General features: G+C 39.4%; 1 protein-coding gene across 13 annotated transcripts in view; it reads left to right on the plus strand.

Moving 5' to 3' along the window:
• The window catches only part of CASK (calcium/calmodulin dependent serine protein kinase), a 349,933-nt gene that overhangs the window by 273,087 nt on the left and 61,872 nt on the right, over nucleotides 1-14,974 (plus strand). The window lies entirely within an intron of this gene.

Genomic DNA, 14,974 nt, shown 5'->3' on the forward strand with positions numbered 1-14,974 from the left:
TGATCTACAGCTCATAAATATAGTTCATTCAGCTCTTGTCTCAGAACTAACAGACTCCATTTCAATAATATAATCAATGAAGTATTCAGGTAGCTGCCAAATAGAGAAATCTAACCATTAAAACAATTTTTAAGACTTAAATACTTAGTAAAAAGGAACATGGTATGACCAACTCTGGTCAAAGTTTGAAAAGCTTTTTCTCAATTCATTTCTCTTCCTTCTAATGTTCCATAGTCCATGCTTAGATTGGAATCATTTTGTTTTACAGAATCAGCACTGGTTCTTTTTGTAAGGATTCCAAGTAGTGACACCTAGTAGCATCATTTTGTGGGCCATGGACTGATTGTCACTTAATCCCACTGAGCCATTTTATGAAATATCTATTATATTTAAATAATTCCTGTTCATTCAACAACACTCTAAACAGCTAGGTTTGAGGTCATCATTTTTAAACTGACAAAAAGAAACAGGATTAAGTTCCTATAGGAGACTAAGGATCATCTATTACTTTATGTTTTTCTAAGTCATGCCTTTAAAATAATCTAAAAATGCAAAGAAATATTATTAGAATTTGAAGGAAACAAAACATCTGGTGTGGAAAGAATATACATTAAAACAAAAGGAGAAATACTGTGGTTGCACTGAGAAGGGAAACGCTTTCTGATTTGAATTCTAGTAAAACACATCTCATTTAATCTGTAGTGAGAAATTAGAAAAAAAGAAACAGATCCAGAAATTTCTAAATGCTTGCTCCCCAACCAGTTCTACCTGGCACACATATGCCACTCCTCATTTTGTGGGGAGAAATAGAGGCATGATGAGGGGCCATGTTTGGTCCAGTTTGGTCCATATGTCTACTTTCATAAATTAAAAGCACTGGTGCAGAGATAGTATGTGCATAAAATATACAGTTCAACTTTAGTAAAATGCAGTTTGGCATGTGTATGAGTTTGCTGAGGCGGTCACAACGTGTCACAAACTGGGTGTCTTAAAATAATAGAATCCATTCTCATAGTTCGGGATGCCAGAAGTCCCAAATCAATGTGTCAGCACAGGCCATACTCACTCCAAAAGCTCCAAGGAAGACTCCTTCCATACCTGCTCCAGCTTCTGGTAGTTGCCTGCAATCTCTGTGGGTTCCTTGGTTTATAGATGCATCCTGCAAGTCTCAGCCCCCAACTTCACATGGTGTTTTTCTCTGTATGGGTGTGATTCTGTGTCTTTACACAGCCTTCTTATAAAGACACACCAGTCATTCAACTTAAGGCCTGCCCTAATCCAGTATGACCCCATCTTATTGACATCTATTACATCTTCAAAGACTCTATTTCCAAATAAGGTCACATTCTGAGGCTCCAGGAAGACATGAATTTTGAAGAGAGAATATTCAGCCCAGTACCAATAGATAACTGATTTTGCCCTGAATTGATTATTCAGGTATGAGAGTAAGTTACCCAAATTTAATACAAAATAATGAAATGTTACCCGGTCACTTGTTAAGCAAGCTTTCTTGGGAATTGGTGTTAAGGTGTACTTATGTCTTTTAATGATATTTTGAGTGAGTTCTGGGTTGCAGCTTGTATGCAATACATTGGATTGTCTGATGACAGATGCATTTTTGGACTAAAAAATCAAGAGAATATTTCAGTTATAAAGCATTTTGCAAATGTTATTTGGTGGTGATTCTTGGTCTTCTCAATATCTTGTAGAAATTTTCCTGTTACAGAATAAATGTTTACTTTGTAAGTCAACAGTGTTATAAAACATTGTTAAATGACGCATTTCTCTCTCTCTCTGCCAGACTTTGCCAACTAGCTTTAAACATTCACCCACCAATCTGTCATACCTCTAAACAGCTGTTAGCATTCGTTACACACTGCTGTTTACATAGTAAATGCGAAGCCCCACCTAATTATTTTTGTGAGAAGTCCTAAAATTGTTTAATTTGCGATTAGATTAATAAAGCAGAAAATCACTGCAGTAGCAACTTCACACTTTTTATATTGACTTATATGTAAATTTTTATTATAGGTTAACTGATATTAACTGATAATGATACTGCATTAGAAATAAATCATATATTGACTTATATTTAAATTCTTATTATAGGTTAACTGATATTAACTGATAATGATACTCCATTAGAAATAAATCAATGTCTGGAATCCTCCATATTTTGTACTACTGACATACTATAGTCTTTTACCGTTTAGGGAGAGAGGTTTTTTTTTATCCAGCACTGGAAAACTACAACTCTTGATTTACTATTTTGCTTTTTTGGAGATGATATTAAATTAGTAGTCCTATTTGGGAACAGCATATTTTTAGAACTCAGAAGTTTCCTAAAGGGGGAAAAATGGAACTTCTGCAATGATGTTTTCCAGCAATTTGGGGTTTGAGAAGTAAGTTGATAGACTGTTAGGTTTGGATGTTTAAATAGATTACCAGTCAGGAAATGCCAAAGCTAAATTTCCCATGAATTTGTAGTCCAGTTAAGTTAGGTTTCAATGTGTAGAATATTAAGGCCTGAGGATTTTCAGAAGCTGAATTACTGGGACCTTCTCAGCGTACCTTCTAGCCTTAAGCATGAGCTTCAGCAAATATGAAAAACCAGCTGGGTAGTGGGCCAGTGGCGTGACCTTTGTGCCACTTGCCTCCTAGGGCTGAAAACTGAAGTGCACTGCTGCTCACTGTGGATATAGGGGTCTCTCATTCCACTGATTCTAGCTGGATGGGCAAAAACTCCCCTCGCTATCAGCATACCCAAGTATTAGTGTCTGTGGAAAATTAGCACATGACACAAAATTCCTAGGGTAAAGAGAACCAGAAATAGTATATATCCTGAATATTTTCAAAGTATTTTTCTTCATTCTAAGAAAATATCAATAAATTTAGCAACCCCAAAAAAAGGCTACTAGGTATATGGCCATTCATTAAGCAGCAATAGAAAACAAATTTAGCCAGAAACAAAGTAAGGATTGTCTGCTCTTACCATTTCTATTCAATATTATGCTGGAGGTTCTGGCAAGTGCATTACAACATGAAAAACAAATTCAAGGTATGCAGGTAAGAAAGGAAGATGTAAAGCCATCTTCTCACAGAGATATATTCTAAGGAGTTGTTAGAAAAATCTATTAGAACTAATAGGCAAGTTTAGCAAGACTGTAGGATATAAGATCAATATACAAAAATTAACCATAATTTCTACATATGAGCAGCAAATCATATAAACATAAAATGAAGGAAATACAGTACCATTGAAAAGAATAAAATACTTAGTGAATTGAACAAAGGAAGCATAGGACTCATATACTAAAAACTACAAATACTGCTGAAAGTAAAGGTCTCAGTAAATGGAGAGAGATTGTGGGATTGGAAGACAGTATTGTTATGGGGACAGTTTTCCCTATATTGACCTATAGATTCAAGACAGTCCTTGTCAACATCTCAGCAGATTTTTTTTTAAGAAATTGACCAGCTGATCCTAAAATTTATATGGAAATGCCTAAACAATTTTGAAAAAAGAAGATCAAAGTTGGGGAACTATTTCAAAGCTTTCTACAAAGCTACTGTAATGCAAATAGCACAGTATTGGTGTAAGGACAGACATATATATCAGTGAAACAGAATAGAGTTGAGAAACAAACCTTCCTGAGGTGTTTGGGTGGTTCAGTCGGTTAAGTGTCTGCTTGGCTCAGATCATGATCAGGGTCCTGGGATCAAGCCCCACATTGGGCTCCCTGCTCAGTGGGGAGCCTGTTTCTCCCTCACCTCCCCACTTGTACTCTCTGTTGCTATCTCTGTTTCTCTCTCTCTCTCTCTCTCTCTAAAATAAATAAAATCTTTGAAAAGAAAGAAACCAACCAACAAACAAACCTTCCCATTCATGGCCAGTTGACTTTCAGCAAAGGAGTCCAGGCAATTCAGTGGAAAAAGGATAGTGGTGTTTTGTTGTTGTTTTAACATGCTAGAGCATTTGGATATCCATATGCAAAGAAATGAACTTAGACCCTTACTTCACACCCCACACAAAAAATTTCCACAAGATGGATCATAGATTCATTTTAAGCTTAAAATAATAGTTTTAAAGAAAATGTAGGAGTAAATCTTCATTACTTTGGGTTAGGCAGAGAGTTCTTAGATTCAGCACAAGGGAACTCTTGGGGATGAAAGAACGGTTTTAAAACTGTATTGAGATTATGGTTGTACAACTTTTTTAATTGCCGTCATCCAACTCTACACTTACATTGCACAGATGATGCAGTTTAGAAGTGATACCCCAATAAAGCTTTCAAAAGTGAAAAAATGAGAAGGAATTCCCTTTCACTTTAAAAAAAATCTATTTTACCCTTTCTGTATTAAAGTCCAGCACTGTTGGAAGTTCCTTCCATGTGCTATGGGTTATAGTATACTGGGAATGTCATAATGTACTCTGACTCCTTTAATCTATCATTCTGACTACAACAGCACTTTCTGGTCTCCTAGAGTTGTCCCTGTGTCCTGACACCAACCCAGCAAAGCCAAACTGCCTGCCCTGAGCAGTCCCCCAAGCCTACTGTGAAGGGGTCATCCTAGTAGATTTTATAGGGTCATCACACTGATTTCTTCCTCAATATCTCACATTCTGGCTACAAATTTACCACTTACTGACTTAAAAATGCTAAATCTGTTTTTTCTGTCCAAGGAACTATTTTTATTAACCAATACATGGCTATGCCTCATGAAAGAAGTCCAAATTATCTTTTTTATTTAAAAACACTATGAGTTACATAATTGTATATATTTTTCAATAAAGGGGGAGTACCTTCTCAGCAACATGTTTAGATATTCATTTCTTCTACATGCAGATACATTTTCATCATTTCCCAAAGTTCACAGCTTTTTAACAGATTTGACATTCCAATTTTTTTGTCTTTTTACTGTGGTAAAATATACATAACACAGACTTACCATTTTTAGTGTACAGTTCAGTGATATTAAGTATATTCATGCTATTGCACAACCATTAACACCATCCATCTCCAGAACTGCTTCCAGCTTCTGCAACTGAAACTCTGCACCTATGAAACAGCAACTCCTTCTCTCCCCAGCCCCTGGTAGCCACCATTCTTCTTTCTATCTCAATGAACATGACTAGTGTGGATACCTCATTTAAGTGGATTCATACTATACTTTTTCTTTTGTGACTGGCTTATTACACCTAACATAGTATATAGTCAGTGTTAACCCACGCTATAGCATGCATGTATCACAATCTCTTTCCTTTTAAAGGCTGAAAACTGGGTGCCTGGGTGGCTCAATCAGTTAAGAGGCTGCCTTCAGCTTAGGTTATAATCCCAGGGTCCTGGGTTCGAGCCCCACATTGGGCTCCCTGCTCAGTGGGAAGCCTGCTTCTCCCTCTTCCTCTGTCCCCCCACCCCGCTCATGCACTCTCTGTCACTCTCTTTCTCTCTCTCTCCCTCAAATATATAAAATCTTTTTTAAAAAATAAAGGCTGAAAACTATACCATTGTATGTATATACCACATTTTTTATTCATCCAATATCGATGCTTTACAATAGATAATTATATAATAGGAAAAACCAAATTCTCAAAAATAAAGCTGTCTAGTAGGAGAGTATTCAGCCTTTCCTCCATCCCCCTGTCAGTTGTTCTGTGTGGGCTCCAAGTTAGCTCCTCTGTTCTACATCTTTGTGAAAGGAATGTGTGATTTTCAAGGAAAGTATGATTAACTACAGGAATCTCTGGTTCCCTTATTTGTTCAGATGAATTACTTCTGAAAACAGGGATTGGAATTTACTCTGAAATACCAAGAATAATGAATCAGTTTGTCCCTCGTCCCTGTGTTTCCCACTGAGTGCCACTCTCTTTTTATAGCACTATAGTCAACTTTACCAGAAGGCAAAGGAATGTTCAAATAACCATCAAAGTGCAACAAGCACTGATTCTTTTTCATGCTCCTCTCAAGGAAGGGAGGAGTTTTCCCCCAGAAAGGAATGTGATATGCTCACTTGAAGAATATTTGATAGGATTGGCTTCACCATTCATAATCCAATGGCATAGCTGCTTTCTTCTCTTTGTGTCCTAACATTGTCTCATTAAAACCTTTTCTGCCAAGCTCTTTTGTTCTCTTTTAACTTGCCACAACAGAAATTTATTTTTGCTACAACTACTCATACACATGCTTAGTGATTACCTATGCAAAGTGAAAGTCCTATCATGAGTCAAAAATCATATTACCTTAGTGATTACATACAATGTGACACACCTGATATAAATGTTTTCTTTTGAAACAGCAAATTAATAATAAGATATTCATTAAGTTAAATATCATTTAAATATTCTAGATGCATCAGAACAGCACATTAAGAAATGAGGCTTCTGGGATTCTGGGATGTCTGGGTGGCTCAGTCAGTGAAGCAATCTGCCTTCAGCTCAGGTCATGATCCCGGGGTCCTGGGATCAAGCCCCACATCGGGTTCCCTGCTCAGCAAGGAGTCTGCTTCTCCCTCTGCCCCTCCCCACAATTCATGAGTGCTCACACATGCACACACACTCTAAAAATTTTTTTAATAAATTTAAAAAATTAAAAAAGAAATGAGGCTCCAACACTTTTTTAATGTTACTATTTTAATGGAAAAGAAATTCATACCCTAGTGAAGTTTCTCACAGGTGGGCAGACTCTTGGATCTGATATTAAAAAGTGCCCTATTTCAGAAGGCTTGAGTAAAAGCAAAATAAAGCCACCTACCTCATCAAACTAGTGGTTTTTCCTTATACTTTCTCTTGCTTGCTCAATAATAGGCATTATGATTTGTTTCTTGCTGGGCTTAATTTTAGAGTTATATGCCAGCTGAAAACGGCTGACAGAAAAGTCATGTTAGGTCATCTGAGGCCACTGCTTGAGTTTCTCAGAAAGAGCTGCCAATTGCCCAGAATCTGCCACAGTGGCCTATATTGTTAGGCCACCAAAGGGGGAACAGTCTTTTTAGACTGAACTAAGAGGTCAAGCAAGTCTTAATTTCTTGGTTTCAAAAATAAATCCCCAGAAGTGAGATGTTCTAATGGGCTTGAAACAAAAGCAGCTCTGTATACAGACAACTAAAACCTAAACCAAATGAGGCCTTCCTTTGGGGTACTTTCACTATCAGAATCCAAAGTACTGTGCGGCCCTCTCAAGAGCTCTTGAAGTGGCCTATATGAACTGATTGTTCAGTTTCCTTTTTGCCGTCAGAAGAAAATTTTCATAATTAATTTAGCTACAGTAGCATATTACTAAGTCAGGTGGGCCCCTTCTTATGACTTCAGGTAAGGATGTATACCCCCATCATGATTTTCTAAAGCTTCATTTAGCATTTCACTGCTATACCAATTGGCTAAAGTTTTCCTAGGACATCTGACTCAAGGGCTTCCAGGAACATTCTTATTGGGCACAGAATACAATATACAGTCCATCAGATACCTATTTCTAACTTTAATTACCCAAAATAACCTGAGCCATAATAGTGAGAGCAGCCTGAACCTTTCTCCAGGGCAAATCTAAATTCTGGAGTGAAACTCTTGCTCATTTTATTACAGTCACTAGGTTTGTGGATTTGACATTTTTTTTTCTTTTTTAGTTGAGAAGTTTAGTTTAAGATTTATAAAATTTGGCTATTTATATGTTTTCTGACCTTTCAAAGGGAAAGTTAGCATGAAGTACAAATTGTGGAGGGATAGTATGCAAATAAAACAAAAGTATATTCTTTACCCAGTCTCCAGACCACTATTAAATACACTGCTCTTCTCCTAGTTTGGACTGTGTCTTGATGATGCCAAAGATCTTTGGAAGAGCATTTTCCTATTTCTAACCTAAAGACAGCAAGTTGATGTATAAAGTTGAGCAGGAAAAGTAGATGTTTAGATCTCGGGAGATTTTCTTCAATCTCTGACTTTATAAAATCAGCTCCAGTGCAGTAGTTGAATATTAGTTCCTTACATTTTTGTAATGAATCTCCTTTCCCTCACAATTTGCCAGATTTCAAATGTATTTCTTTTTTAAAAAAAGATTTTATTTATTATTCATGAGAGAGACAGAGAAAGGCAGAGACACAGGCAGAGGGAGAAGCAGGCTCCATGCAGGGAGCCGGACATGGGACTCGATCCCAGAAATCTAGGATCATGCCCTGGGCTGAAGGCGGCACTAAACCGCTGAGCCACCCGGGCTGCCCTCAAATGTATTTCTAAAAAATACTATAGGGATCCCTGGGTGGCGCAGCGGTTTGGCGCCTGCCTTTGGCCCAGGGCACGATCCTGGAGACCCGGGGTCGAATCCCACGTCAGGCTCGCTGCATGGAGCCTGCTTCTCCCTCTGCCTATGTCTCTGCCTCTCTCTCTCTCTCTCTCTCTCTCTCTGGGTGACTATCATAAATAAATAAAAAATACTATACTGTTGGATATCACTAGCTGATCTGCTAGGTTTACTGAAAAGAAGTGATGTTGAGATTTGTTTCTAATCACCCAGCTTCTTCACAGACAACTCACAAACTGTAAAGAAAACTCTTAATAAGACACACTCTTTCCAGAGCAAGTCATTTCAATTCCCATTATTGTTTTGCAGTGGAAACTCATGAACACTCTTATCTGTTTTACTAGGATCGCAGACACATTTCATTACATACTTGGCAGCTAAACATTTGACTCTTGAAAACTTGAATTCCTTTCCAGCAGGGAGCTTCTTCAGTCTCTTTGAAGTTAAGTGCTAGAGGGTGGTTGCTAATGAACTTCAGCAGAGTTCCCTGCAACTCTACAAACCCATTCATTATTGCAAAAGCTATACTCTTATCCTAACCAATACACATTCTGGTCCTGAGGTTTGGTTTTCTCTCTGCTAAAGTTAGCTAGGGCACTTGATGGGATGAGCACTGGGTGTTATACTGTATGTTGGCAAATTGAATTTAAATTAAAATATGTAAGAAAAATAAAAATAAAAAAATAAAGTTAGCGGGATATATAAGCCAGTGATAGTAACTTTATGGTTCTCTGCCAACCATTGCGTTTTAAATGTTGAACTTGCTAAATGCTGCGTATAAACTGAGAGCAAAAGAAAAGCTTCTATTTGAGGACTAGAAACCAGAAGAACATGAGATATGATGGAGTATGTTTTTTTTAAAAAAAAAAAAAAAAGGAAACTTGATTTAATGTGTTGAATGTAAATAAAAAGTGACATCTTAATTGATTTCATCCTTATGTTTGAAAGTACAATCTCAGGAGAGTTGAATTTAATATTACCACCAACTTTAGTCTGCTCTGTTTAAAATAGCCCATCTCAAATATAGAAGTGTGCCCTCCTAACAGAACTGTGCTTATATTTCTTAAGACAGAAAGATTAAGCTGTCCATATAGTTGTGTGTGGTCATATCTGACCCAGTGCCAGAGACAAGCAGAGAATGGCCTGTCTGGGACAGTGTGAAATAGTCTGTTCCCCTTGCAGCTGTTCACATTTCCTCATTTTGGCTGTGTGTGTGTGTGTGTGTGTGTGTGTGTGTGTGTGTGTGTGTTAACAAAAAGTGCTGAAGTTGGGTAACTTCATTGGAAAGGGAAAACAGTAACAGATTCATTCTTGTTTTCTCTCTAGGGATAATTTATTAACATTCTTCTCTCCCTCTGCCTTATCTTCTACACCTCAGCTTTACAAATACATTATATTATCTTCCAACTGAAGGTTACTGGAGGTGAGGTGGGCAGTGGAATGGGTAAAATAGGGGAGGGGGATTGAGGTGGGCCCTGTGATTAGCCCCAGGTGATGTGTACAACTGTTGAAATCTGTATGGTACACCTGAAACTATTATAACACTGCATGTTAACTGAAATTAGAAACTTAAGAAGCACCAGGGTGGCTCAGTTTGTTAAACATCCGAGTCTTGATTTTTGGCACAGGCCATGATGTTAGGGTTATGAGATCGAACCCCACATCGGGGTCTACACCAGGTTCTCAAGACTATCTCCCTCTTCCTGCCCCCCCCCCCATTACGCTTTCTCTCTCTCTCTCTTTCTCTCTCTCTCTCTCTCTCAGAAAAAAAAAAACTTTAAAAGAAAAAAAGAGAATTCAAAAACAAATACACTTGATATCTTCAAATTTCAGGAAACCAAATACCAGAAGGAAATATATTTTTCCTTTTCAATCCACCGTGAACTTAAGCTTCTTGAGCAGATGTTGGCAAACTACAACGCTTGGGCCAAATGCAGCCAGTCACCTGCTTTTGTAAATAAAGTTTTATTGAAACACAGCCATGTCCATTCACTTATGGATTGTTAATAGCTACCTTTGAATCAACAGCAAGGCTGTGTGGTTGACAGAGTCCTGACTGCCACAAAGCCTAAAATACATACTATCTGGCCAGGAAATGAATATAGAATTACAGCATTCTTTAACAGGGCAAGGCTTCTGGTTGATTGGCTTATATCTTTCACATCACATTTAATATATTTTTTTCCTACAACCTATAAATAGCATTCTCTACAGTTCTTTCTCCAGATATTTGCTAACAGTGTCTCCCTGGCCAAAGACTTGGTGTATTTCTGAAATCTGATACAAGCCAAGGAAATCCAGTATGAGAGAAAGGCTGACACATCAGTTCACAGTCTAGTCCCTGCTGCTCTGGCTGCAGAACCCTGAATGTGACATTTATCTCACTGGACCTCAGCTTTTTCCTTAAGATGGAGAAGCTGAAGAAGCAGATTACCTTAAAAACAAAAGTGGAGGAGCTGAATCATGTTGGTCCTCTTCTACCTTGAAAATCTGATGAAGTCACTTGGCCTTGAAACACACATCAAAAAAGAAATATGGTCAAAACAGGTTTCTTAATTTTGAGGGAAAGTTTTTAACTGTGCAAGAAGGACCAAAGATCAATGATATCTGGTTCCTAAAGAAACAAGCTAAGAAAGAAGTATTCCCAGTCTGTTTATTTTTATGTCACTCTGAAATTATTTTTAAATACCTATTTACAGTTCCTATGCACCAGCTCAAACACACCTTTATTTTTTAAAGAAATGTGTATTAAACATCTCCCGTGTACTCAGCCCCCTGTGAGGTGCTATTACTGAATGTCAAAAATCTCAAGAGTCTGGTCATGGAAAAGAGGAAGCAGCCCTTAAACTATACGTTCCAGAATCCCATCCCACAGGCAGCCAAGGCCCTTTTGGCTATCGATGCACTTGATGTTGCAGGCGTCAGATGTTGGCTGCGTCCTGGGTTCCACATCATAAGTGTACTCCAGAGCTGGCCTTGGCAGCACCCTCTCAGCTCTTGCACCCAAGTGTTAGCCCAAAGCTACTTACTTCCAGGTCCCTTTGCTCCATGGAGGTAGCCCTCTTGTGTCAAGATGACTGCAGCTAGATCATACTCTGAGGCAGCTCCTTGACTCACAGAAAACACACATACACTACAAGTATGGATTGCCCTATCACTGGCCTCACTCTGCTGGTAGGAGCTACCCCAAGTGGTCTCCGGCCAGGAGAGAGGCAGGCATCAGTGTCTTTTCTATTTTTTTTAAGATTTATTTATGATAGACAGAGAGAGAGAGAGGGGCAGAGACACAGGAGGAGGGAGAAGCAGGCTCCATGCCGGGAGCCTGATGTGGGACTCGATCCCGGGACTCCAGGATCGCGCCCTGGGCCAAAGGCAGGTGCTAAACCGCTGAGCCACCCAGGAATCCCCATCAGTGTCTTTTCACTTGGGATCACAAACATCACCCTGTCAAGCTGCCCCAAGGACTCTGTCTCACAAAGGGCTCTGACCTGGTGCACCAAGATGGGCCTCATAAGTTGCCGTGCCTCAGCGAAGATCCCTCCCGAGAGTGAGCCAGTGAGCTCTCGCTACTGGACCTCCAGCTTCTGCACCTGGTTGGTTGTCTTGGAGTGTTCACCATCCTTCACTTGGCATGAGGAAGAAGGCCGCTCCCTCTGCCTTTCTCCCCAACAGGAATGAAGGGGAGATCCAATACTCATTGTCCTCATCCTGTGACTCCTACAGACTCCAGGTTTCTGCCTCTGTTAGGCAGAATAGGGCATTAGTGTGTTTAAGGAAGGACCATCTGGGCTGCCTTTTCCAAGCCCTAGGGGAATGGTCTGGCAGCTTTCTAGCAGTCTTGGTGCTGCTTACTTCCTGTTGGCCTTAGCTCTGGGCTCCATCTAAAGGTCCAAGACAACAGAGGAAGTCCCAAATCACATCATTCTAGATTGTCTTTATACATGCTGCAGCCTGCCTTTGTTCTCAAAACCCAGCCACTTCTCACTTGCCCCCATACCTTCACAAAATTCCACCTGGACTTGAACTTTGAATCCATAAGAATGAGAAGTTGAAAAGCTGCATATGTCTGACTACTGTTTTAAAAGACTAATGTTACATGAAAGCTTTCCTCCATTGATGACTTTTTCTTTACCTGCCTTGCCACGTTTCTCAGATGGTTTCTATTTATTGTGGGTATCCCTAGAATATTTGAGTCCCTAAGGCAAAAACCCAGTCACAGAAATTGAAGAGGGAAATGAAGGTTGGCATGTGATGCATGCACATCCAGGTAGTCCCCAACTTGGGTTTCACTCACTGAGATCCCTTCCAGTTGACATCAATTGGGGACCAAACTACTCTCAGGTGTTCAAAGGGATCAAGCTGGCATAGGTTTCTGGGCCTTTAGCTATACGTGTCTTTGGGATTTGTGAGTTCTTTGAGGACAATAACTGTCTTCGTCTCATTTTCATAACCCCAGTAAATAGAACTGCACTGCCTAGTACATAGTAGGACCTCAGTTTGTGGATGGATGGATGGATGAGTGAACAAGGGATCCCTCCTGATGGTGACAAAGTAAGCCCCTTTCCCTGCCGCTTCCCGCCTTGGTTCTTACTTGACCTTTTGGTTAATGAGCAGGCAGTTGAGATTCATCAGTGCCTGCCTGGACTGCTCCAGTCCTGGGCTCTCCTAGGAGCTAGAGGAGCAGAGCCCAGTGCCCCCACCTCAGACAGAAGACCCCTTCTTTTATATCCTTCCTACTGTTTCTGCCTTGATGGGAAGCACCCAACCTCTCCCTCGTCCCACCATTATTCCACTTCACTTTGGGTGAATATGTGATGAACTGGATCAGGCCAGACCAAAGGAGCAGAGGAAAATTTGGTCTGAGCACTTTTTTGGGAGCAGGTCCCTAAAAGTATCAAAACTCCAGGCACCTATATGTCACCTGTGAAGTGGCTGTAAGGCTAGAACAGTGGTTCTCTCTTTACTACTCTGTGACTCAGTTCCCCCATCTGTAAAATGGGAATAAAAAGGGTCTCAACCTGATCATGTTGTTTGAGGTTAAACAAGGGAATATATATTAAGAATTTTGACCAGAGGCACCTGTGTAGCTCACCTGGTTGAGCCTCTGCCTTCAGCTCAGGCCAAGATCCCGGGGTCCTAGGATCGAGTCCCACATTGGACTCCCCATGGGGAGCCTGCTTCTCCCTCTGCCTGTGTCTCTGCCACTCTCTCTGTGTGTCTCTCATGAATAAATAAATAACCCTTAAAAAAGAATTTTGACTAATTACTAGCATCTAATAAGTGTTCGATGAAAGTAGCAATTCTTATTGTTGGTACCTACTACTGTTACTCTCAAAAGTCAGCACTTGGGCATAAGATTCCCAAATACCTAAGGAGTTTATTAAAATACAGATTTCTGGACCCCTTTTCAAATTCTGAGTCAGTAGGTCAGGAGTGGGGCCCAAGAATTTCTACGTTTAACCACTCCAGCTGGTGCTGCTACAAGTCCTTAAGAAACCACACTGACATAAGACCTAGGGAATTTTTCAATTTCTGGTTCCTTACTTTTGATGGGTTGTTCTTCGTCTTCTATTTTATATTGCATTTAAGAGTATTTCATTTATCTCTGTAGGCTAGTCTAGAAACCTAACAGTATGTATAACATTATTTCTATGGGACAATATATTCCCTAGCTCCAAATTTCAAAATTTAGAGTCTTTAGAGATAGAAGGCATTCAAAGGATGAAGACTCCTGCATTCTACAGGGATCTGGGTGAACTTTTGTAAACCAGCCACATATCACTAGTTCCCTAAATGTTAATACAGTTGACCTTGGAACAACACAGAGATTGGGGGGCTGACCCCTGCATAATCAAAAATCCACATATAACTGGCTCCCCCAAAAACATAATTACTAATATCCTAATGTTGACCAAAAGCCTTACCAATGACATAAACAGTCAATCAACACATGTTTTTATATACCTGTTATATACTATATTCTTACCATTAAGCTAAAGAAAAGAAAATCTTATTAGGAAAATTGTAAGAGGGGCGCCTGGCTGGCTCAGTCAGTAGAGCATGTGACTCTTGATCTTGGGGTCATGAGTTTCAGTCCCATGTTGGGCATAGAACTTACTTTTAAAACTAAAGGGAGAGATGGAGGGAGAAAGAAAAGAAAAGAAACCCCTTCTCATTTCTAGAGGAGAAGGAGCGTGGACAGAATAGAAAACTTGTCAAGAGACTCCTTGCACCTAACAAACTGGCAAATAGATACATAGATTTATATAAAATGGTAATACACACTACTAATCTACTGGTGAGGGTACAGAGAGATAGGTACTCAGTGCTAATGAGTTTGTAATTGGGGCAATCTTTAAAAAATATCATAAGGAAGAGAACATAAAGTACAAAGTACTGTACTGTGTTTATTGAGGGGGGAAAAAACCTGTAACAAGTAGACCCATGCAGTTCAGACCCATGCTGTTCAAGGGTCAACTGTATATTTTAAACAACACTTTACTACTTATACTATGCATTTAACCTCTGATTTAGCAGTACTTTCTCCAGGCCATTATTTAAAAATGGTCACTGCTCTATCTTCATATTGTTCTCATTGGGCATCTTTGTAATTAGTTTATGTATCTATCATAAGGCATTTTTATGTGTGGTATGGTCCAAACACAATTATAAGGCTTTATCTT

The sequence above is a fragment of the Canis lupus genome, chromosome X (genome assembly GCF_048164855.1).
Source record: "Canis lupus baileyi chromosome X, mCanLup2.hap1, whole genome shotgun sequence".
Lineage (NCBI taxonomy): Eukaryota > Metazoa > Chordata > Mammalia > Carnivora > Canidae > Canis > Canis lupus.